The sequence below is a fragment of the Elephas maximus genome, chromosome 24, assembly GCF_024166365.1.
Source record: "Elephas maximus indicus isolate mEleMax1 chromosome 24, mEleMax1 primary haplotype, whole genome shotgun sequence".
Taxonomy (NCBI): Eukaryota; Metazoa; Chordata; class Mammalia; order Proboscidea; family Elephantidae; genus Elephas; species Elephas maximus.
In genome coordinates this window covers 11,257,673-11,282,984 of record NC_064842.1, presented here as the reverse complement: position 1 = coordinate 11,282,984, position 25,312 = coordinate 11,257,673, and positions in this window count along the sequence as shown.

Below are 25,312 nucleotides of genomic sequence, written 5' to 3'. Positions count from 1 at the left end.
AGAAAAAAATACTCCTTTTCTAAACCTTTCAAGTGACTCGCAGGGCATTTCATTCTTCAAAAATATTTTTGTCTCATTCAGTCAATTGGAGACAACATAGTTTACAAAAATCATGATCTGTATCCTAGTGAAATGAGTAGTATCTGGGGTCTTAAGAGCTTGGGAGTGGCCATCTAAGACAGAACTATGGGTTCCTACTTGCCAGGAGCAAAACAGTAAAAAGGTAACAAAGAGATTGGAGAAGAAGGAAGTCTACATGGCCCACAACTTCATCTACCCTGAGACCAGAAGAACTAAATGGTGCCCAACTACCACCACTGAACATTCTGAGTGGGGTCACAATCATTGGCCCTGGATAGAATGGGAGAAAAATATAGAGCAGAACTCAAATTCTTATTAAGAAAAAAAAAGGTAGACAAACTGAAACAGTAGAGAGCAGAGGAGTCCCTGAGACTATTGACCTGAGACACTCTTTAAACCTAGAACTGAGCCTATCTCCTAAGATCACCCTTTAGTGAAATAGCAGAGTACCACATAAAATAAAGGATATTACCCGTAAGATTGATGCTCTACTTAAAAACCATCTGTGTGAGACCAAAAGGTCAACCGTTACTCAAAAGTAAACATGAGAAGGGGGCAGGGAAACTAGAGTAGAGGCAGTCCCCAGGTTACGAACAAGCTTCGTTCCTAAGTCTGTCTTTAAGTCAAATTTGTACATAAGTCAGAACAATTAGGTATGGTTTATATCTAACATCAGTTAGTCGTATGTTTGTCTTCAAATATAGTATACAGTGTACCTTCTATGCAAAAACATTAAAGAAATGGTTCCAGATACACTAAAATATCTTTAACATAATAAAAGCAAAAAAACAAACCCATTGCTGTTGAATCGATTCTGACTCATAGTAACCCTATAGGACAGAGTAGAACTGCCCCACACATTTTCCAAGGAGCTGCTAGTGGATTCAAACTGCTGACCTTTTCATTAGCAGCCAAGCTCTTAACTACTGCACCATCAGGGCTCCTTTTTAACATAATAATACAGTAATAATAATGTTTTGATATGTGTCACAAAGGAGCTCCTGTGTCATTATGAACCTCGAATTTTTAATATAATGGGTTTTATGGGGGTTTGTTCTTAACTATGGGTTACATGTAAATCAGGCATTTGTAACCTGGAGACTGCCTGTACCAGAAACAGAACAGATAGAAGACAATTAAAGAGAGTGTTGACACATTGTAATAAACGCAACTAATGTCACTGAACAATTTGTATGGAAATTGTCAAATGGGAAGCTAACTTGCTGTGTAAACTTTCACCAAAACCTCAAAAAAAAATTACTATTAAAAAAATAGAAGATTTTTGTCCCTGTAACTTGATGGGGAAAAAGTTCTAATAACATTTTCTCTGCTTTCATTACACACATATTCTGTACTCATTAAAAAAAAAAAATCGTGAAGTATTAAAAAAGCAAAAATAAGAAAATATATAGCTCCCTTAATGCTTCATGTGGAGATAAATAACTCTTGTTTATTTTTTGCTGTATAACCCACTGCCGTTTTGCTGTATATCTTTCAAAATTTTCCAATGCAATTATATGCATTTTATTAAAATTTAACTGACTTTTATGGCTTTTTCTTATTACAAAAGTAATATGAGATTATTGCTGGAAAATTAAGAATACATTCAAGTGAAAAGAAAATAAAATTCACAATCCTATACTCAGATAATTACTATTTAATTTTTTGCTTAATATCTTTCCAATCTTTTCCTATTGCCATATACACATTTGATTAGAATTTAATTAACTTTTATCTCTTTTTCTTATTATAAAAGATATATAAATTCATTGTAGAAGAATTAGAAAATACAGACAAGAAGAATATAAAAATTATCCCTAATCCTACTACCCAAGGATAATCACTATAATACTGACATATATTCTTTCAGGGTTTAGATAATGCCTTTTCTATGCCTGTCTATGATTTATTTTTCCACAAAAATAGGATGACATCAACTACACTGCTTTGCAATCTACTTGTGTTTTTAAACACAATAATGTTGCCGTTAGGTGCCATGGAATCGGTTCCAATATATGGCGATCCTATGTACAACAGAACAAAACCCTGCCTGGTCCTGCGCCATCCTCACAATCCTTGCTGTATTTGAGCCCATTGTTATAGACACTGTGTCAATCCATCTCATTGAGGGTCTTCTTCTTTTTCACTGACCCTCTACCTTACCAAGCATGATGTCCTTCTCCAGAGGCTGGTCCCTCCTGATAACATGTCCAAAGTGAATAAAACAAAATATGTAGTGTTAAAAAACAAAGATGTCACTTTGCCAATAGGTACGCCTAACCTAAACCATGGTTTTTTCCATCGCCTCATATGCACGTGAAAGTTGGACAGTGAAAAAGGCAGACAGAAGAAGAAATGATACTTTCAAAATGTGGTGTGAATATTGAATATGCCATGGACTATCAAAAGAATGAACAAATCAGCCTTAGAAGAAATACAACCAGGCTGTTCCTTGGAGTGAAAATGTCAAGACTGATTTCCTTACTTTGAGCTCATCATCAGGAAAAACTAGTTGCTGAAAAAGGACATCATGTTTGGTAAAGTAGAGGGCCAACAAAAATGAGGGAAGCCCTCCATAAGATGGACTGATATAATAGTCGCAACAATGGACTCAAACGAACCAACTACCAAGAAGATAGTGCAGGACTGTGCACATTTCTTTCTGTTACATGTAAGGTCACCATGAGTCAGAACTGACTTGACCACAGCTAACAACAACAACAAATAAATAGCAACTGTGTTCCTATGTCATTAAATATTTTCCTACAACATAAATACTAATGGCTCAAAGTAATCTACTGAATGAATATACCCTGTATTATTGAACCAATGTCCTGTTTGGGGGTGTTCAGGATATCTTCAGTTTTTCATTATTATGTACAATGTTATCAGTAAATGTTGCTAAACTATGTCTTGTGCGTATCTTTTAGTATGTCATGGTGATAAATACCAAGAAACAGAATTGGCAGGTTTTCCTTCCATTTGAATTGTCTTCACAAATCTTTTAATAATATAGACTCCTTGTCACAGAACGGAAATCCTGTTTGTGTAGTGGTTAAGAGCTACGGCTGCTAACCAACAGGTTGGCAGTTCTAATTCACCAGCCACTCCTTAGAAACCCTATGGGCCAGTTCTACTCTGTCCAATAGGGTCTCTATGAGTTGGAATCGACTGGACGGCAACCAGTTTTAATGTGTTTTGTCACAGAATACCTGTTTCCCTGCAGCTTGGCCAAAACTGACTATTATCTGTAATGTTTTTCAACGTTAGGTGTTGAAATGGCAAATATTTTGTTCTTCATTTAATTTGAATTTGTTTTGATCATTTTTTTAAAGTACATGTTTACTAGTATATCTGTTGATTCTATGGAAAATTACCTTGTGAGAAGAGGCAGTCCTTCAGAAAATGCCAGTGGTACTTTTAGGCTTCAGAACAAACAACCAAGCCCAAAACCAAATCCATTGCTGTCAAGTCAATTTCGACTCATAGCAACCCTATAGAAGAGAGTAGAATGCCACGGCTGGACCCATAAGCAATATCATGATAAAAGAAGAAAGGATGGAAGTTGTCAAGGATTTCATTTTACTTGGATCCACAATTAACGCTCATGAAGGCAGTAGTCAAGAAATCAAACGATGTATTACATTGGGCAAATCTGCTGCAAAAGACCTCTTCACCTTAAGTGCTAAGGGGCACTGGACTCAAGCCATGGTATTTTCAATCGCCTCACGTGCATGTGAAATTGGGACAATGAATAAGGAAGATCAAAGAAGAATTGATGCCTTTGGATTATGGTGTTGGTAAAGAACATTGAATATACATACCATGGACTGCCAGGAGAATGAACAAACCTGTCTTGGAAGAAGTACAACCAAAATGCTACGTAGAACGAAGGATGGTGAGACTTCATCTCACATACTTTGGACATGTCATCAGGAGAGACCAGTCCCCGGAGATGAACATCATGCTTGGTAAAGCAGAGTGTTAGTAAAAAAGAGGATATCTGTCAACAAGATGAACTGACAAACAGTGGCTGAACCACTGGGCTCCAACACAGCGACAGTTGTAAGGATGGTACAGGACTGGATATTGTTTCATTTGGTTGTATGTAGGGTTGCTGTGAGTCAAAACTGACTCAATGACACTTAACAGCAACAACATAGAATTTTCAAGGCTGTAATCTTTATAGAAGCAGATTGTCACATCTTTCTCCTGTGGAGCAGGCAGCGGATTTGAACCACTGACCTTTAGGTTAGCACCTGAGAGATTAACCACTGCACCACCAAACAAGAGCCCGCCTTAATGTCTGATGTTCTGTCCAGATAAGCAGCAGGGCTAAAGTGATGAAATTCTGCCTGGTGCCCATATGTCTAACCATACCCACTCCTTGAGCAGTCAGGCCAGAATACCTAAGATTGTGCTCCCTGCAATGAGTGATGTAGCCCATGGAGTATAAATCTGGGTGGGGAAAGGACTTCCTAGTGCCTTGCTTAACGATGCTAAGTGGGGGCACGTGTAGAGCCTTTATCTCCCCCGTGACAGCTTTCCAAGACAGGGGACCGCCTACCATGGAACCATTCCTGTTGTTTGCTGTGTGTTTTTTGAGCGTAATTAAACCTCTGTCATTTGCCAGCACTTTGTGTGTGGCTCAGTCATACTGGGTGGACACAGCACCTGTAGAGGGCTTGATGCTACTGGTTGGGCTCCTCATCCTAGTAGTCTTGTGGCTGCTTGCATCTTAGGACTGCCTCTGAGACAGTCTAGTTGCAAGACACACCTTGGTAATAAAAAACCATGATGAGAGAAGGGAACTTTCTGAACCCTGAGCTTGCAGTTCAATGTATATTAATACATGTGTTTATTTGCTTATTTACTCATTTGACGAATATTTATTGAACACTTTCTCCACATTAGATCTTTTGTTGAGAGCTGAGAAATACAGAGGTGAATAATATTGGTAGGGGATCCCTTCTCTCTTGGTCATTTTTACAATCTTGTTTGCAACACAGGCATTAATCAAGCAATACTTAGAAGTGCCATAAGAATTATAAAAAGGAACCTGAAAGTAATAATCCTGAGGCAACTATACTTAACTAACCTTGTCTGCCAAGTAGAACACCGTTTATTGAAAGCTCCCGACTTAGTACTGAGTTTTTCCTGTAATCTGGGCAGTGGGGGAAGGTGGCAAACGAATGAAGCCCATAAAGGAAGTGTTGGAAGAACGTATCTTATAGAACTGGAAATGTCCTGGGAAATGTAGATGTTACATTCTTATCTTCACTGGATGGTAGCTTAATCCATTCCTGATTACTAAATACATATTTTGTTTTTAGAAACCTATGGGGGAAGAGCTTCCCACCACTCCTTGGTGATATATATATATATATATATATATATATATATATATATATATATATATATATATATATATATATCCACATCCTTACAATGACTCCAGCCAAATTGGTGTTCTACCCAGTTTCTTGACACCATCCCTTGACACCCTATAATCAAAAGATGTAACTCTAGAAAGCAAAAGAATGCAGGCAACCCAGCGATCAGGTCAAACAAGTGTGATGCTCTGAGATAGAAACAAATGGTTGCTTTGACTGAACGTCTCACATCTTGAAGGTGGTTTTGCTGTCAGACCACAGTAGCTGGTAAGGAAGGGGTCAAAGACTTATCAAGAACCAAATCCCAAAACTTCCTCCTTCATTTTTTTGTGAATTTGGAAATATATTTTATACACCAAGGAGTGTATGAACATGTTGCTGTCATGTGCCATCTCATAGGACAGAGTAGAATTGTCTGCCTCATAGGGTTTCCTAGGCTGAAATCTTTACAGGAGCAGATCGCTAGGTCTTTTCTCCCATAGAAGGTGAGTTGGAACTGCCAACTTTTTGTTAGCAGCCAAGCGCTTTAACCACTGCACCACAGGGCTTCCTATAAACATTCTAAATAAATAAATAAATAAACCCACTGTCCTCCAGTCAGTTACGACCCATAGTGACCTTATAGGACAGAGTAGAACTGCCCCATAGTGTTTCCAAGGCTATAAATCTTTAAGGAAGCAGAGCGCCGCATCTTTCTCCCTCAGAACAGCTGGTAGATTCTAACAACCAACATTTTTGTTAGCAGCCCAATGCTTTAACTACTGCTTTACCAGGGCTCTGTATAAACATACATACAATTTAAATAATAATATTAAAATTAGCATCCATGTTATAGCCATTCAGGCAAAGTAAATATTGCCAGTACTTTAGAAGTTCCTGTGTAACCCTCCCAGATGGCCTTCACTGTCTGCTTCCACACAAATAACTACTATTTTGACTTTTGTGGTAATCGTTCCCTGGTTGTTGTTGCTGTTTAACACTTTCCGCACGTATGTATGCATCCTTCAGACATATTATTTGAATAATCCTGCTTGTAAAAATTATGTAAATAGAATCATGCTGGCTGTGTTCTCTGGTAACTTGTTTCTTTCATATATTTGTAAAATTTATCCACATGCCGATAGCTTTGTTTTGTTTTGAAATAATGAATCCCCACCCAGTACCCAGTGCCGTCGATATAGACGAAATATTTATTTATTTATCTATTCTAATAGTGATGTACCTTTGGGTTGTTTTTAGTTTTGGACAATTACAACAGTGATGTCATGAACATTCTTGCTAGGAATGTAATTGTTCGTATAATTCCAAACTGTTTTTGAAAATAGGTGAAGCAATTCATGCTCCCATCAACTGTGAATGAGAGTTCCCATTTCCCCATATCCTCACCAACACTTGTCAGATCAATCTGGAGAGTATGTCATAGTGTATATTTGTGGATTTAATTTGCATTTTTCTGACTAATGATGACATTAAGCCTTTCTTCATGTGTCTAATTATTGTTCAAGTTTCATTTCCAGTTTCCTTGTCTTCTTATTGACTCATAGGTCCTTATATATTTTGGATAGTAGTATATTTGTATATGGGAGTCATTTGGTGGTGCAAATGGTTAAGCGTTTAGCTGTTAAGTGAAAGATTGAGGTTCTAGTTCACCCAGAGGTGCCACGGAAGAAAGGCCTAGTGATCTATTTCTAAAAAAAATCAGCCATTGAAAACTCTATGGAGCATAGTTCTATTATTGCACACATTGGGTCACCATGAGCTGGAGTTGACTTGATGGCAACTGGTAAAATATATTTAAATATGAGTATGTTTGGATGGCTTCTTTCTTGGAGGTAGACAAACTAACGGTGCTTCTTACAATTAATGGCATCTAAAAGTAAGGGAGTGGGCAAAATGATTCTCAAAGCTCCTTCTGGCTGTAAGTGTCTATAGTTCTTGTGGCCGAGATGGAGGCGTGCCGCTCAGATCCTCCTTCAAGAAAGGACCTACTGCCCAGCTGTGAAGCACGTGGTTAGCTGGCAGTCTCCAGATGTTTGCTTCTTCAAGGTCTGCCTCAGTTTTTGAGCCATGGTCACCTCTTTTGGGATGGACCTGCTTCAATGACTAAGCAAAATGGAGGCAGCTGAGGCCATGCTCTTCTCAGGGCAGCTCCAAGCCAATGAGTCAGCAAGACGGTTGTACAGAGGCCTGATCACTTCAGCCCAATGCAGGGCTCCTAAAGCAAGCAATCTCTGTTCCGGAGCTTCTCACTGGGCAATAGAGACTTTGACAGGATAGCCTCCCCTGTCCAATCCTGCTTCATATCTTTTCTTTCGCAGTTGATTTCTCCAATAAACCTCACTCCTAACTCCAACTCACACCTTCCCAGCTGTGATAGTCCCCCAATAAACCTCACTCCTAACTCTGTCTCTGAAACTACTTCCCAGAAAATCCAACTGGCAGAGTTAACGCCAGGCATGTTCCGAGCAAAACTGACCAGCTGCTGTTGAGTTGACTCAGACTCATGGTGATCCCATGTGTGTCAGAGTAAAACTGTGCTCCACGGAGTTTTCAATGGCTGATTTTTCAGAAGTAGATGACCAGGCTTTCTTCTGAGGTGTATCTGGATGTAGCTGAATCACCAACCTTTCAATTAGAAGTTAATTAGTACACACTAACCATTTGTACTACCCAGGGAGTCTGTTCCAAGAAAGCAGGGTATTGAAATATATAGATATACAGGTATTCAAAAGTGAGCAAGGATGGAAAAACAGAAAGCTGAGAGCAGACACCCTAATAAAAAATCATAATCATTTACCCAATTTTCAGACCTGAGTCAGTTTTCAGATCCAGAACCTTTTGGCTAAAGAAGTGGCCAGGTCACTGGGGGGAAGGGCCCTGTAACACCATGGCAAGCATACATTGTGTTGTTTTTCCTAGTCCTTCCCCACAGGGACCTATGGCCATTTACTTGACTGTACCTAGGGGCAAAGGAACTATTAGATATTTAGGGAAATCTTGGACACAGGGCCTGAGTTGGCACTGATATCCTAAGACTCAGAGCATCACCAAGGTCAAATGCTCCAGCTTAAAGTGAGTCTGTTGGATCCGTAGACCCATCCAGTGGCCATTTCTCCTGTCTCTAATTGTATAACTGGGATTGACATACTTCACAGTTGGAGTAACACTCACACGGGGTTCTGGGCCTGGGTATGAGAGCCATCAGAATGCGGAAGTCTGAGTGGGAGCCTCAAAAACTGCTCCACTTCACCCCTGGCCAAGATGGTAAGACACAAACTGAATCACATACTGTGGCTGTGGGGGTTATCAAAGACTTGTGCCATGTTTAAATATTGTAAGGTGGTGGTCTCTATGTATTTAACTTACCAGTCCGGCCCCTGAAGAAATTGGACGGAACTTGGAAAACTGCCATATAGTCCTTCCCAGACTCAACCTGCACTAGCCCCAACTACATCCACTGTGTCAGATGTGGCCTCTTTGCTAAAGCAGATAAGTATGGCCACAGACAAATGATATGCAGCAATTGATTTAGCATATGTGTTTTTTCTATCTTAATGGTGAAAGGTTTTCAAAAACAATTTGCATTTATGTAGAATAGACAACAATATACATTTACAGCTTTGTCTTCTATTAATAGTTTTTAACTTCTCCTACCCTTTGTCCAGCTGGACATCCTGCAGAACAGCCCACTGAAGATGACGAAAAGGTGGATATTATACTAGAGGCCTTAATAAGACACATACTTCAGAAAGTGGGAGATGAAGGCTATAATAATTAACGAACCTGCCATTTCGGTATAGTATGTAGGGTCCAGTGGTCAGGGACATGCTGGATTATCCTGTGCAATAATAGAGAAATTGCTGCATCTTGCATCAATGAATGCAATAATCTCAAACAATCTGTTTTAGTTATCTAGTGCTGCTATAACAGAAATACCATAAGTGGATGGGTTTAACAAAGAAAAAATTATTTTCTCACAGTCTGGTTGGTTACACATCCAAATTCAGGGCGCAAGCTCCAGGGGAAAGCTTTCTCTCTCTGTTGGCTCTGGAAGAAGGTCCTTGTCCTCAATCTTCCCATGGTCAAGGAGCTTTTCAGGCCCAGGGACCCCAGGTCCAAAGGACATGCTCTGCTCCTGGTGCTGCTTTCTTGGTGGTATGAGGTCCCCAACTCTCTGCTTGCTTCCCTTTCTATTTATCTCTTGAAAAATAAGAGGTGGTGCAGGTCCCACCTCAGGGAAACTCCCTTTACCTTGGATCAGGGAGGGGACCTGAGTAAGGGTGGTGTTACAATCCCACCCTAATCTTCTTAACATAAAATTACAATCACAAAATGCAGGACAACCACACATGGCCTAACCAAGTTGATACACACATTTTGGAGGAACATAATTCAATCCTTGACAATTTCTTATTACAAAGAAGGAAGCACAATGCCTGATAGGCTTTTTTGGCTTCTGGAGGCAACACAATACACACGCAGGAATATTGCTATGGTCCAAATACTGGGTGGCACAGATGGGTGTTAGCTTTGCCGGGGATCCAGAGCAGGAAAGAGCTTTGCAGAGGGTCCAGGCTGTGGTATATAAGCAACGCTGCCACTTGGACCAAACAATCTGGCAGGACCTATGGTGTTAGACATATCGGTGGTGGAAAATGTTGCAGTGTGGTGTTTATGGACAGCCCCAACTTGACAATAGCAGAGGAGATCCCTGATATTCTGAAACTACGCTAAGCCATCTTCTGTGGAGAATTGCAAACCAGTAGAAAAATAGCTTGTTTTGCGCTATTGGGTTCTGGTAGAGATGAAATGCTTGACCGTGGGACACCAAGTGACCAAAAGCCTAGGATATATGGGTCCTATTGGATTCGACAAGTCATAAAGTTGGGATGGAAGACTGCAGCAACCTCATAAAATGGAAATTATAAATCCAGAACTAAACATGAGTGGGATGGGAGGGCACCATTAAGCTGCATGACCAAGTAACCCTAAATCTCTTATCACCACCATGATTGCATCAGTGCTCCACCCCATCTCATCCCTATGGCCATATTGGACAGGATTGGGGGGTTTTATAGAATCAGCTGAAGGAAGAAGAAAAAGCCCAAGATTGGTTTTTGAATGGGGCAGATTATTTTGTGAGTGCAAGGCAAAAATTAATGATGGCTACATTACAACCTCACTCGGAGGAGACCTTGAAAGATAGGAGTGAGGAAAAATCTTCCCAAATGGGCAGAAGTTTAAGTGGTAAACCTGATCATCCATTTTGTTTCAATAAGAAGGGTCTTAAAGTTAGGATATATGTAAACTCATGGGCAGTGGCATGGCTGGACCAGTTGATCAAGGACCAGGAATGAAAAAAAAAATAGAATTTGAGGTATATGGATGGATGGATATATTAATGCAGCATAAAGTTTGAAGCGTTTTTGTTTTTGTTTTTTTTAATCATGTTAAGCCCATCAGAAAGTACCCACTGTGGATGAAGCAGTACAACAACCATGTTGACAAAAATGATTTGGCCAATTGATGTTAATATGAGTCTTTGTCAGCAACCACTCCAGTGATGGAACAACGGACACATGAATAAAGTGGCCATACAGCAGAGATGGAAGCTGTACGTGGGTTCAACACGATGGTCTCCCACTTATCAAAGCCAATTTAAGTATCGCCACCTATAAATGCCTAACCTATTAGTAACAGAGACCAAATTCTGAGCCCCACAGTGTGACACCCACTTGAGGACATCAACAGGGCACTTAGCGGAAAGTTTATTATATTGGGTCAATTAGGAGTGGGCTCCTGTTCTAGGTATTGGCCTGTCCTTTCCACCTGAAGGGCTTCGGCTATCACCACTATCTGAGGGCTTACACAATGTTTGACCCAGAGAGACAGCTCCCACAAAGCATAGCATCTGATCAGAGAAACTACTTCATAGTGTTGGGGGTGTGCGGGGCGGTGGGGGGGGGGGGACCAAAAATCATGGTACCCACTGGATGTGTCACAGACTGTGCCACCCAGAAGCTGCCAGCCTGGTATAGCACTGGGAAGGCCTGCTGAAGTCACAGCTGAAGTACCAGCCTAGAGGCAATACCCTGCAAAAGTGGAACACTGTCCTTCAGGTTGCAGTATCTGCACTGAATCAGAGATGTTTATATGACACTATGTCCCCAGTAGAAAGAATTCCTAAGTTTGAGAACCAACATGAGGGTGAGGAGTGGATTCGCTTACTATCATTCCCATAAATTGACTGTGAGACTTTGTGCTTCCTGTTTCTGAAAGGTTTAGAGGTCCTTTTCCCCCAAAAGGGAGGCTCTCTTGACAGTGTTCACAGCAAAGGCCTAGCTGAATTACAAATTAAAGGTACTGCCTGGACATTTATGCTCCTTGTGCTCAGGGCCTGGAACGCAAGAAAAGGATTTGTTATTTTCTCGGGGGTTGTGGATTGAATTGTGTCCCCTTCCCCAAATAACTGTTGGAATTCTAACCCCTATACCAATGGCCGTAATGTAATGCAATGTAATTATATTACATTAAATGTAATGTAATATAATTACCTTCCATAATGTAATCTAATGTAATATAACCCGCTAAACCTAACCCACTGCCGTCCAGTCGATTTTAACTCATAGAGACCCTATAACCACCTGCCAAATGCAATCTAATGTAATGCGATCAATCAATCAGTTGAGGTTGTACCTGTGTATGGTGGATCCTAAACCTGTCACTTCTGAGTTACATAAAGAGCAGCTTAGACAGAGACATGCGTACGCACACACCGGGGAAGAGAGATTCTACCTGACAATGGAGGCAGATAAATCTGTAAGCCTTGGAACTCCAAGATTTGATTGTAGGCCACCAGAAGCTGAAATAGACAAAGAAGGACTTCCTCTTAGAGCCACTTTCTGAATTTGGACTTCTAGCCTCCTGAACTGTGTTTTAATGCCACCCACTTGTGGTATTTCTGTTATGGTAGCACCAGGTAACTAAGACACTGATCCTGAGAAGAAAGAAGAGATGGAGCTTCTGTTACACATGGGGGGCAAGAGGAACACATGTGACTCAGGTGACCCACTTGGGTGCCTCTTGGTACTCCCTTGCCCAATTGTGACCATGAATGACTATGCACACCAATCTGACTGAGAAAGTGGCTCAGACCCCACAGAAATGAGAGTCTGGTCCACACCACCGGGTAAGCCACTAAGACCTGCAGAGGTGGCAGCAGAAGATGAGGCTAAGTTAGGATGGATAGTGGAGGAGGGGAACAATGAGTATAAGTTGAGGTCCCTAGACCAAGTGCAGTCACAGGGCCTATAGCTCATTTCACTAACCTCACCTTCTAAGTTTACTTTAGGAAGAAAGAAGAAGCTATTCTCTCAAGTAGTTAGACAAGAAAATTGCATAGTACGATGTTCCCTTAAATACAGAGGAATGCATTTGGCATGTGAAAGGCAAAATGATGTGCCACTCTGCTCCCTCTTTGAGGAAGAACTGGCTCCCCAGCTGGAAGGAGTGGTTAGCTGCCAGTCTCCAGCTGTTAGCTTTTTCAGCTGAGGTCCCACTCTTCTTGAAAGAGCTCTCATCCAAAGAGGATGATGGTGGTGCAAAGGCCTAGCCTTTTTGATAGGCAGTCTTTGCTCCGCAGCCCTGCATTTGGCTTGAAGAGACTTTGTCAGGACTGCTTCCCAGATGGATGAGTCCTCTGCCCAATCCTGCTTCCTCTTCTTTCCTTTCATGGGTCTTATTCCCCAATGAACCTTTTGCACTCCTAAGTCCATCTCAGCCTATGCTTTTCATTGAACCCAACTGGCACAATTTATAAAATCATAACTAAAAGGAAACAATGCAATGTCCCCAGCATACTAGGTACCCTGCAAGGTCATAGAATGTTAGAACCAAAATGGTCACAGTTGGAAGAGCTGACAGTCTCAGGGGCATTGTAACTTGTCCAAATTCTGATAGATAGCAAGAGTCAGAACAGGCATCAATGGCTATCCATATATATCAAAACTATGTATGTAACATCTGACAGGCCTGAATAAAAATAGGAAGAACAGTCCAATGATTTAATGGTATCACGTAGATCCAGACATTCAGACACATTAGTTCAAATACAGGCACACAAAGCAAAAGCAATCGAGTCAAAAGATTGAGCATATGGATAATCTCAAGGTAGAAAGGATTTTGCTCTTTGTGATTATTTTCTCAAAGATTCATTTATAGAAAAAGATTGAAAATCCTCTTATTAATAGTAAAACATTAAGACAGACCAATTGTAGAATTAAAAGAAAGAAACTGAAAGGAGATAATTTACCTCCTGAGTGCCAAAGAGATTGTGTAAATGACATCAGCTAAACAGACTGAGGATTCCATTCAAATAGATCAAAGCCGCATGTTACAAGCTGTGAGACATTAATCAAAAGCCAAAACATGCTCTCCCTACCAGTCCCAATGGAACATTAATTAATGACCTAAGCCCAAAGAACACACGAGGCTTTGGACCGGTTCTCTGAAATATAGAGGAATGCATTTTGCATGTGTGACCCAAATGGATCACTAACTGGGTGATCTATGCTGTTCTTAGGATGCAGTAGCCAGGTCCTCTGTGAGGGGGTTGAGTCTTTCCATGTTTTGATGTTGCCCTCCCACCAGTCCATTTTCATATGGCAGCCAGAGAAAGCATCTGAAAAGGTAAGTTGGATCATGTGGCAGTTCAAACCCACATAGCTGCACAACAGGAGAAAGATCTGGCAACCTGCTCCCTTAAAAATTAGAGCCTAGACAGCTAACAGATACATGGGGAAATGCTCACAATCATTAGCCATTAGAGAAATGTAAATCAAAACCACAATAGGATACCATCTCACCCCAACAAAAAAAAAAAAAAAAATTTTTTTTTTTGCAAACAAGGCTGGCATTAATGGAAAAAACACAAAATAATAAATGTTGGCGAGGTTGTGGAGAGGCTGGAACACTTAAACACTGCTGGTGGGAATGTAAAATGGTACAACCACTTTGGAAATCAATTTCGCTCTTCTTTATAAAGCTAGAAATAGAACTACCATACATTTCTGTGATCTCACTCCTTGGAACATATCCTAGGGAAATAAGAGCCTTCACATGACCAGATCTATGCATATTCGTGTTCATTACAGCAAAAAGATGGAAGCAACCATAATTTGTTTATCCAACAGATGAATGGATAAACAAATTATGGTATATTCACACAATGGAATACTATGCAATGATAAAGAACAACAATGAATCTGTGAAACATCTCGTAACGTGAAGGAATCTGGAAGGCATTATGCTGAGTGATATTAGTCAGTTGCAAAAGGACAAGTATTGTATGAGACCACTATTATAAGAGCTCATGAAATAGTTTAAACACAAAAGAAAACATTTCTTGATAGTTACGGGGGTGGGGAGGGAGGGAAAGGGATATTCACTAATTAGATAGTAAACAAAAACTATTTTAGGTGAAGGGAAAGACAACACACAGTATAGGAGGGGTCAGCACAACCGTACTAACCAAAAGCAAAGAAGTTTCCTGAATATAACCAAATGCTTCAAAGGCCAGAGTAGCAGGGACAGGGTCTGAGGACCATGATTTCAGGCGGCATCTAGCCCAATTGGCGTAACAAAATGTATTGGGAAAACGTTCTGCGTCTCACTTTGGAGAGTGGCATCTGAGGTCTTAAATGTTAGCAAGCAGCCATCTAAGATGCGTCAGTTGGTCTCAGCCCACCTGGAGCAAAGGAGAATGAAGAACACCAAAGACACTAGGTAAATATGAACCCAAGAGACAGAAAGAGCCCCATAAACCAGAAACTACATTAGCCTGAGACCAGAAAAACTCGATGGTGCCCGGCTAAAACCGATGACTGCCCTGACAGGGAACACAACAGAGAATACCTGATGGAGCAGGAGAACAATGGGATACAGACCCCAGATTCTGGTAAGAATACCAGGCTTGATGGTCTGACTGAGACTAGAGGGACCCTGGAGTTCTTGGTCCCCAGACCTTCTGTTAGCCCAAGACTGGAGCCATTCCCAAAGCCAACTCTTCAGACAGGGATTGGACTGGACTATAAGACAGAAGCTGATACTGGTTGAGGAGTGAGTTTCTTGGCTCAAGTAGACACATGAAACTATGTGGGCAGCTCCTGTCTGGAGGTGAGATGAGAGGGCAGAGGGGGACAGGAGCTGCTTGAATGGACACGGGGAATACAGGGTAGAGAGGAGGGGTGTGCCAATAGGAGTGCATAGCAAAGTGTATATAAGTTTTTGTATGAGAGACTGACTTGATTTGTAAACTTTCACTTAAACCACAATTAAAAAAAAATTACAGCCTAGAAAACCTTACGGAGTTTTCAAATGGGATCACTATGAGTAGAAATCGACCCGGCGGCACCTAAAAACAACTGTCATGCTTAAAAACTTTCCTCAATGTCATAGGGCTCAGAAAATCAAATCTGAATTCCTCAATGTGCTCTGCTAGGCTCTGAACCATCCTATCCCTGCCCTCATGGCAACCACTCGCACGCTCAGCCAGCAAGCCCAGACCCCACTGGACAACCCTTGCCCACCCTGGGGACTTCACACAGGCTGTTTGCGTGTCTGGAGTGCTCTTCCTCCTTCAACGATTGGCTCCTTTTCCCCATTCAGGTATCAGGTCAAATGCCTCTCGTTCAGAGAAGCCTTTCCTGGTGGTCAATCCCAACCCCTGTGCCCCGTGCACACACTCTGCCCCGCACCTTTCTTTCCCACGAGAGTATACACGACAAGCGGTGACTGTTTGTCGTTGCTCTCCAGCACTAGGCTATAAGCTATCTATTCTCTTCGTCGCGATATTCCCAGGGTCTAGCACAGTTTGTCACATAATACAGTTGCTTCGCATTTGTTGACTGTGCCAGTACCAGTTGCTGTCAAGACAAATCTGACCCCTGACGGCCCCACGTGTGTCACAGTAGAGCTGTGCTTCAGGGAGTTCTCAACGGCGAGTTATTCGGAACTAGATCACCAGGACTTTCTTCCAAGGTACCTCTGGGTGAACTCAAACCTCCAACCTTTCAGTTAGCAGTAAGTGCGTTAGCTGTTGGCATCACTCAGGGACTCCGTTGAATGTACAGAAAGGTAATAATGATAATAATAAGAACATGCGATACCAGTATAGTCACTAAGGATATGCTGGCTCTAATCACCTTAAAACCTAAAACCCAACCTGTTGTCCTCCAGTCCATTTTCGTTTGCATGCACACGCATGTGTGAGTATGTGTTTTGAGGCCAGTGACTTTTCCAGACATATGGCCTAGTCAGCTTAACGGCTTATCAAAGAAATAAAAATTACCTACTAGTAGTAAAATGGTAGATAAGATCAGAGCAGATAAAAGTGAGTAGTAAACAGGTTATTACAAAACAGGCACCATGGTGGTGCAGTTAGTGCACTCGGCTGCTAACCGAAAGCTTGGAGGTTCAAGTCCACCCAGAGGAAGAAAACCTTGACAATCTACTTCTGAAAAATCAGCTGTTGAAAACCTTATGGAGCACAGTTGTACTCAGACACACGTGGGGTTGCCGTGAGTTGGAATCAACTCAGCAGAAACAGGGTGTTGTTTTTTCATTATAGAAAACAGGAATGGGAGAGGACACTAAAATCCCACCGTTATAGGAGCTTTGTTTGTTTCTGTTGCTGTTAGTTGTCACTGAGTCAATTACAACTCATGGTGATCCCACGTGCGCAGAGTAGAACGGCTCCACACGGTTTTAAAGGCTGTGACTTTTTGGAGGGTGATAGTCGGGCCTGCCTCCCAGGGCACCCCTGGGTAGGCTTGAACTGTCAAATCTTTCAGCAAGTAGCTGGGCACGTAATGTTTGCACCATGAGGGGCACCAGGACACTTAAAATAATGGCTGAATGTATTAAGCACTTACTATTTTCTTGGGATAAGTACTTGATACTATCGACTCCTTCAGTTTTCACAAGGTAATATTTTTACTCTTTTACAAGTGAGAAAACTAAAGCACAGAGAGTTATGTAACTTTCATACAGTCTTAGAGCTAGTGAGTGGTGGAACCAGGTTGAAACTCAGAGATTGACTCCAAAGCCCACGCTCTTAACCATTGTCATAATTGCCATTATCAATTCTTCGAGCGAGCTGTTTCAGTCTGGGTTCTCTAGAGGAGCAAAACCAGTGAAGTGTTTATAGATATATATACACATAGAGAGAGAAATTTATGTCAACGAAATGGCTCATGCAATTGTGGGGGCTGGCAAGTCCCAAATTCGTGGGTCAAGCAACAGGCTGAAGACCTCTGCTGGCTAACATGGGTGCATGGGCCAAAGAACCCAAAATCTGCAGGTCAGGCAGCAGGCTGTTGGCCTCTGCTGGCTCACAGGGTTGTGGGAGTCAGTGAATCCAAAATCTGTAGGTCAGGTGGCAGCCCAGAGACTTCTGCAGGCTTCCATCCCCAGAACCAGATGTTAGGGGATAAGAAGAGTGCAGCATCGAGAAAAAGAGCAAGCTTTGCCAAAACATGTTTTGCCAGAACATGTACTAGATGTAGGCCACACTCACAAGGAAACTCCTCCTTCGACTGATTGACAGCTCACATCAGATCATAAAATGGAAGGTGATTACATAGTGTCTGCCAAACCACTAAGAATCAGAGCCCAGCCAAGTCAACACATAACATTAACCATCACAGAAACATTCTCTGATGCAGCAAGAGAGGGACCTGGAGGCCATGAGTGAGGCCATCTGGAGTATGTGTTTACAGTACCCATGGTATCTTGGCATTCAAACGAAGTTCTTATCATTTGTTTCTCTTCCCATAGCTTCATCTAAGAGAAGCTGATTGAGAAAAGAAAAAGATATTGGGAGTAGGGCGATCAGAGCCTGAAGCAGCCCTGCCTAGTCACAAAGTATATCAAGGACTACACTATCCCTGAGGAGCCCTGATGGAGCAAAAGTTAAGTATTTGGCTGCTAACTGAAAGGTTGGTGGTTCGAACCACCCAGCTGCTCTGTGACAGAAAAGACCTAGAGATTTGCTTCTATAAAGATCACAACCTAGATAACTCTATGGGGCAGATCTACCCTGCCATATGGGGTTACTGTGAGTCGGAATTGACTCAATGGCACCTAACAACAACAGACTTCCTATGAGGAGGCATCAAGGATCCATCAGGCACCTCATTGGACACTCCAGGACACAACTTGGGGAAAGTGCTATAGTAAACAATTCAAGATGGGCATTGGTGGTTCAGCGGTAGAAATCTTGTCTTCCATATTCTTCGCCAACACACCTCACCTGCAGCCACCACCCATCTGTTACAGGAGGTTTGAAAGTTTTTATAGTACTGAACAGGTTTCAGCAGAGCTCCCAGATTAAGATGCACTAGGAAGAAAGGCCTGGTAATCTACTTCTGAAACCAGCCAATGAAAACCGTATGGATCACAATGGTCCAATCTGCAACTGATCACAGGGATGAAGCAGGACCTGGCAGCCATGATTTTAGCACAGCAGCAAACAATAAGAAAAAGAGATTCAAGAGCTTAGATGTGGGCTCGTGCATTACTAAAGTTTACAGGATGTCTTAGGCCTTCTCTGATACCTGACCTTTGTCTCCAATCTCGAGCCATTCGGTGGAGTCATTCCCAGCCCACAGTCTGCTAAAACCACACCAGCTTTATCAGATATGCTGCAATGAAGAGGAATTTGCCCCATCAAATATTCAAGCTTTTTTTTTTTCTTTTTGACTAATTGAACTTTATTTTGTTAAATTCAATTTCAAATTTAATTAGAGGAGTGAAATTTTTTGAAATATTTTTTATTTGGAAATAATACCACACTTAACAAAAAGTTGTAAGAATTAGAATAGTACAAATACTACCCATATTCCGTTTTACCCAGATTCTCTGAGTGTTAATATTTTACCCATTTGCTGTATCATAACCTGTCTTTCTCCCTCCCTGTCCCAAACCCTTCCTATATGTTTTTCCTGAACTATTTGAGAGTTAAGTTACACACAGATGGACTCCTTCCTCATAAATTCTTAAGAGTGTATTTTCCAAGAATAAGGAAATTCTCTGACGTAGTCATAGCACTATTATCAACTTCTGTAATTTTAACATTGATGAATATTTTTATCTAACGTACCATCTGTATTCCAGTTTTGTCAATTAACACATAATGACCTTTCCATTCAGTTGCCTTAAGTCTAGAACATTTCTATAGCCTCTCTTTATCTGCTGGGCCTTGGTAATTTTGGAGGATGTTGTCTCTCTCTTCTTTTTTTTAATAGAACGTTCCTCATTTCAAGTTTGCCTGAGTTTCCTCATTGAATATAGCCAAGTTACATATTCCCAGTTGTAGTATCACATAAGTGATGATGTGTTCTTCTCAGGTATTACACCTGGCTGTTTAGGGTTTATAGTATACACAATTTAACTTATCATGGCCTACATTCAAATGATATTAAAGTAAAACCTATGAAAGCTGGAATCTATGTAAGGCAGAAATCTGTCAGAGAAGGAAAACTAAAATATTTTCCACTAATAGAGAGCAGCAGAAAAGTGGTAAGCTGCACCCTGTCAAAATCGGAAAAGTTGCAAGATCTGGAAAAAACAAGGCAGCACTGTCGAGTTCCAGCACTCACGGGTTTCATCGTATATCACTTCACATAAAGTATAAGAGCCTAAAGCAGTATACCTTCATTTCTCCACTTCCAGTCTTTAAGCTATTATTTTCATGCAATCCATTTTTATATGTTTTGAGCTCCACAATACATTGTTATTATTTTTACGTTAAATAATGGATTATCTTTTGAAGATATTTAAATAATAATAAGATATTTAAATAATTATTTACTCAAATAATTACCATTTTCAGTGTTCTTAATGCCATTGTTTAGCTCCAGCTTTCCACCAGGTATCATTTTTCTTGGGCTTGGTGGACTTTTCTGAATATTTGTAATGCAGGTCTGTTGGTAATGGATCTTTTCAGCTTTTCTGTGCCTGGGAAAGTCTTTACTTCACCTTCATTTTTGAAATATATTATCTGCCAGGTAACAACTTCTAGTAGGACAGCTTTTTTTCTTTTCCTTTTAAAACTTTAATATGTTGCTCTGCTGTCTTCTTGCTTGAAAAAAAAATGGAATGCATAAACATCGATATCCTAGGTATTAGTGAGCTGAAATGGACTGGTTTTGGCCATTTAGAATCAGACAGTCATACGGTCTACTATGCTGGGAATGACAACTTGAGGAATGGCATTGCATTCATCGTCAAAAAGAACATTTCAAGATCTATCCTGAAGTACAACGCTGTCAGTGATAGGATAATATCCACACACCTACAAGGAACACCAGTTAATATGACTATTAGTCAAATTTATGCACCAACCACAAGGCCAAAGATGAAGAAATTGAAGATTTTTACCAACTTCTGCAGTCTGAAATTAATCAAACATGCAATCAGGATACATTGATAATTATTGGTGATTAGAATGCAAAAGTTGTAAAAAAGAAGGTTTGGTAGTTGGGAAATATGGCCTTGGTGATAAAAATGATGCCAAAGATTGAATGATAGAATTTTGCAAGACCAGCAACTTCATCATTACAAATACCTTTTTTTGCCAGCATAAATGGTGACTATACATGTGTGCCTCACCAGATGGAATACACAGGAGTCATATTGATTACATCTGTGGAAAGAGACAATGGAAAAGCTCAATATCATTTGTTAGAACAAGGCCAGGGGCCAACTTCAGAACAGACCATCAATTTCTCATATGCAAGTTCCAGTTGAAACTAAAGAAAATTAGAACAAGTCCACAAAAGCTAAAGTTCGACCTTGAGTTATCCCACCTGAATTTAGAGACCATCTCAAGAATAGATTTGACATGTTGAACCCTAATGATGGAAGATCAGACGAGTTGTGGAATGACATCAAGAACATCATACATGAAGAAAGCAAGAGGTCATTAAGAAGACAAATAAAAAAAGACCAAAATGGATGTCAGAAGAGGCTCTGAACATCGAGTAGTTAAAGCAAAGGGAAGAAATGATGAAGTAAAAGAGCTGAACGGAAAATTTCAAAGGGAGGCTCGAGAAGACAAAGTAAAAATCATAATGGCATGTGCAGAGAGCTGGAGATAGAAAATCAAAAGTAAGAACACGCTCAGCATTTCTCAAGCTGAAAGAACTGAAGAAAATTCAAGCCTCGAGTTGCAGTAATGAGGGATTCTACAGGGAAAATATTAAATGACACAGTAAGCATCAAAAGAAGATGGCAGGAATACACAGAGTCACTATGCCAAAAAAGAATTGGTCAATGTTCAAACATTTCAGGAGGTAGCACGTGATCAGGAACCAGTGGTGCTGAAGGAAGAAATCCAAGTTGCACTGAAGATGTAGGTGAAAAACAAGGCTCCAGGAATTGATGGAATATCAATTGAGATGTTTCAACAAATGGATTCAGTGCTGGAGGTGCTCATTTGTCTATGCCAAGAAATTTGGAAGACAGCAGCCTAGCCAACCAACAGGAAGATATCCATATTTATGCCTATTTCCAAGAAAGGTGATCTAACTGAATTCAGAAATTATCAAACAGTATCATTAATATCACATGCAAGTAAAATTTTTCTGAAGATACTCCAAAAGCAGCTGCAGTAGTATATCCAAAGGGAACTGTCAGAAATTCAAGCCAGATTCAGAAGAGGACATGGAACCAGGGATATCATTGCTGATGTCAGATGGATCCTGGCTGAAAGCAGAGAATACCAGAAAGATGTTTACCTGTGTTTTATTGGCTGTGCAAAGGCATTCGACTGTGTGGATCATAACAAATTATGGATAATATTGTGGAGAATGGGAATGCCAGAACACTTAATTGTGCTCATGAGGAGCCTCTTCTTAGACCAAAAGGCAGTCATTTGAACAGAATAAGGGGATACTATGTGGTTTAAAGTCAGGACAGATGTGTGTCAGGGTTCTATCCTTTTCACATGGTTATTCAATCTGTATGCTGAGCAAATAATCCTAGAAGCTGGATTATATGAAGAACAACACAGCATCAGGATTGGAGGAAGACTCATTAACAACCTACATTATGCAGATGACACAACCTTGCTTGCTGAAAGTGAAGAGCACTTGAAGTACTTACTAATGAAGATTAAAGACCATAGCCTTCAATATGAATTACACCTCAACGTGTAGAAAACAAAAATTCCCACGACTGGGCCAATAAGTAAAATCATGGTAAATGGAGAAAAGTTTGAGGTTGTCAAGGATTTCGTTTTACTTGTATCCACAATCAACACCCATGGAAGCAGCAGTCAAGAAATCAGATGACACATTGCATTGGACAAATCTGTTGCAAAGGACCTCTTTAAAGTGTTAAAGAGCAAAGATGACATCTTGAAGACTAAGGTGTGCCTGACCCAAGCCATGGTATTTTCAATCACATATGCATGCGAAAGCTGGACAATGAACAAGGAAGACTGAAAAAGAAGTTATGTCTTTGAACTGTGGTGTTGGCAAAAAATATTGAATATACCATGGTCTCCCAAGAGAATGAACAAATCTGTCTTGGAAGAAGTACAGCCAGAATGTTCCTTAGAGGCAAGAATGCAGAGTCTACATCTCACATACTTTGGACATGTTATCAGAAGGGATCAGTCCCTCCAGAAGTACGTCACCCTTGGTAAAGTAGAGGGTCAGTGAAAAAGAAGGCCCTCAACAAGACGGATTGACACACTGGCTGCAACAATGGGCTCAAGCACAACAATGATTGTGAGCATGGCGCAGGGCTGAGCAATGTTTCATTCTTTTGTACATAGGGTCACTACGAGTTGGAACCGACTCAACGGCACTTAACAACAACAACAAAGTAAAAGGAAGAAATGATGAAGCAAAAGAACTGAACAGAAGATTTCAAAGGGTGGCTCAAGAAGACAAAATAAAGTATATTGAAACGTGTAAAGGCCTGGAAATAGAAAACCAAAAGGTAAGAACACACTTGGCATTTCTCAAGTTAAAAGAACTGAAGAAAAAAATCAAGCCTTGAGTTGCAGTACTGAAGGATCCTGTGGGGAAAATATGAAATGAAGCCGTAAGCATCAAAATAAGACTGAAGGAATATACAGAGCAACTGTACCAAAAAGAATTGTTTGACGTTGGACCATTTAAGGAGGTAGCCTATGATCAAGAGCCAATGGTACTGAAGGAAGAGGTTCAAGCTGCACTGAAGGCATTGGTGAGAAACAAGGCTCCAGGAATTGACAGAACACCGGTTGAGACGTTTCAACACACGGATGTAATGCTGGAAGTGCTCATTTGTCTATGCCAAGAAATACAGAAGACAGCTACCTGGCCAACTAATTGGAAGAGAGCCATATTTGTACCCATTTCAAAGAAAGGAGATTCAACAGAATGCAGAAATTATGAACAATATCTTTAGTATTGCACACAAGTAAAATTTTGCTGAAGATCTTTCAAAAGCGGTTGCAGCTGTGCATTGACAGGGAACTGTCAGAAATTCAAGCCAGATTCAGAAGAGGATGTGAAACCAGGGATATCATTGCTGATGTCAGATGGATCCTGGGTAAAATGAGAGAATACCAGAAAGATGTTTACCTGTGTTTTATTGACTATGAATATGCATTCGACTGTGTGGATCATCACAAATTACAGATAACGTTGCCAAGAATGGGAATTCCAGAACACTTAATTGTGTTCATGAGGAACCTGTACTTAGACAAAGACAGTCGTTTGAACAAAATGAGGGGGGTACTATGTGGTTTAAAGTCAGGAAAGGTGTGTGTCAGGGTTGTATCCTTTCACCATACTTATTCAATCCGTATGATGAGCAACTAATCCTAGAAGCTGGATTATATGAAGAACAACATGGCATCAGGATTGAAGGAAGATTCATTAACAACCTGTGTCATGCAGATGACACAACCTTGCTTGCTGAAAGTGAAGAGGACTTGAAGTACTTACTGATGAAGATCAAAGACCACAGCCTTCAGGATGGATTGCACAACATAAAGAAAACAAAAATCCTCACAGCTGGACCAATTAGCAACATCGTGATAAACAGAGAAAAGATTAAGGTTGTTAAGGATGTCGTTTTACTTGGATACACAATCAATACCATTGAAGCAGCCGTAGAGAAATCAAAGGAAGTATTGCACTGGGAAAATCTGTTGCAAAAGATCTCTTTAAAGTGGTACAAAGCAAAGATATCACTTTAAGGACTAAAGTGTGCCTGACCCAAACCATTGTGTTTTCAATGGCCTCGTAGGCATGTGAAAACTGGACAATGAATAAGGAAGACAGAAGAAGAACTGATGTCTTTGGATTATGGTGTTGGTGAAGAATATTGACTATACCATGGACTGCCAGAAGAAGGAACAAATCTGTCTTGGAAGTAGTAGAGCCAGACGCTCTTTGGAAGGAATTATGGCTGGACTTCATCTCACTTATTTTGGACATGTTATCAGGAGGGACCAGTCCCTGGAGAATGACTTCGTGCTTGGTAAAACAAAGTGTCAGAGAAGAAGAGGGAGGTCCTCAATGAGATGGATTGGCACAGTGCCTGCATCAATGGGCTCAAGCATAAGCGTGATTGAGGGTCATTTGATTGTATATAGGGTCGCTACGAGGGGGAAGTGACTCAAAGACACCTAACAACATCTTCATAGACTCCAATTACACATGCATGTATTCGACGGCATAAAATTATCCTAAGTTTACCGATGCACTGTTCATTTTTTTCAGTCTTTTTTTTTTTTTTCTTTTTGAGTTTGAAGAGTTACTTTCTCGATGTCTTCCATG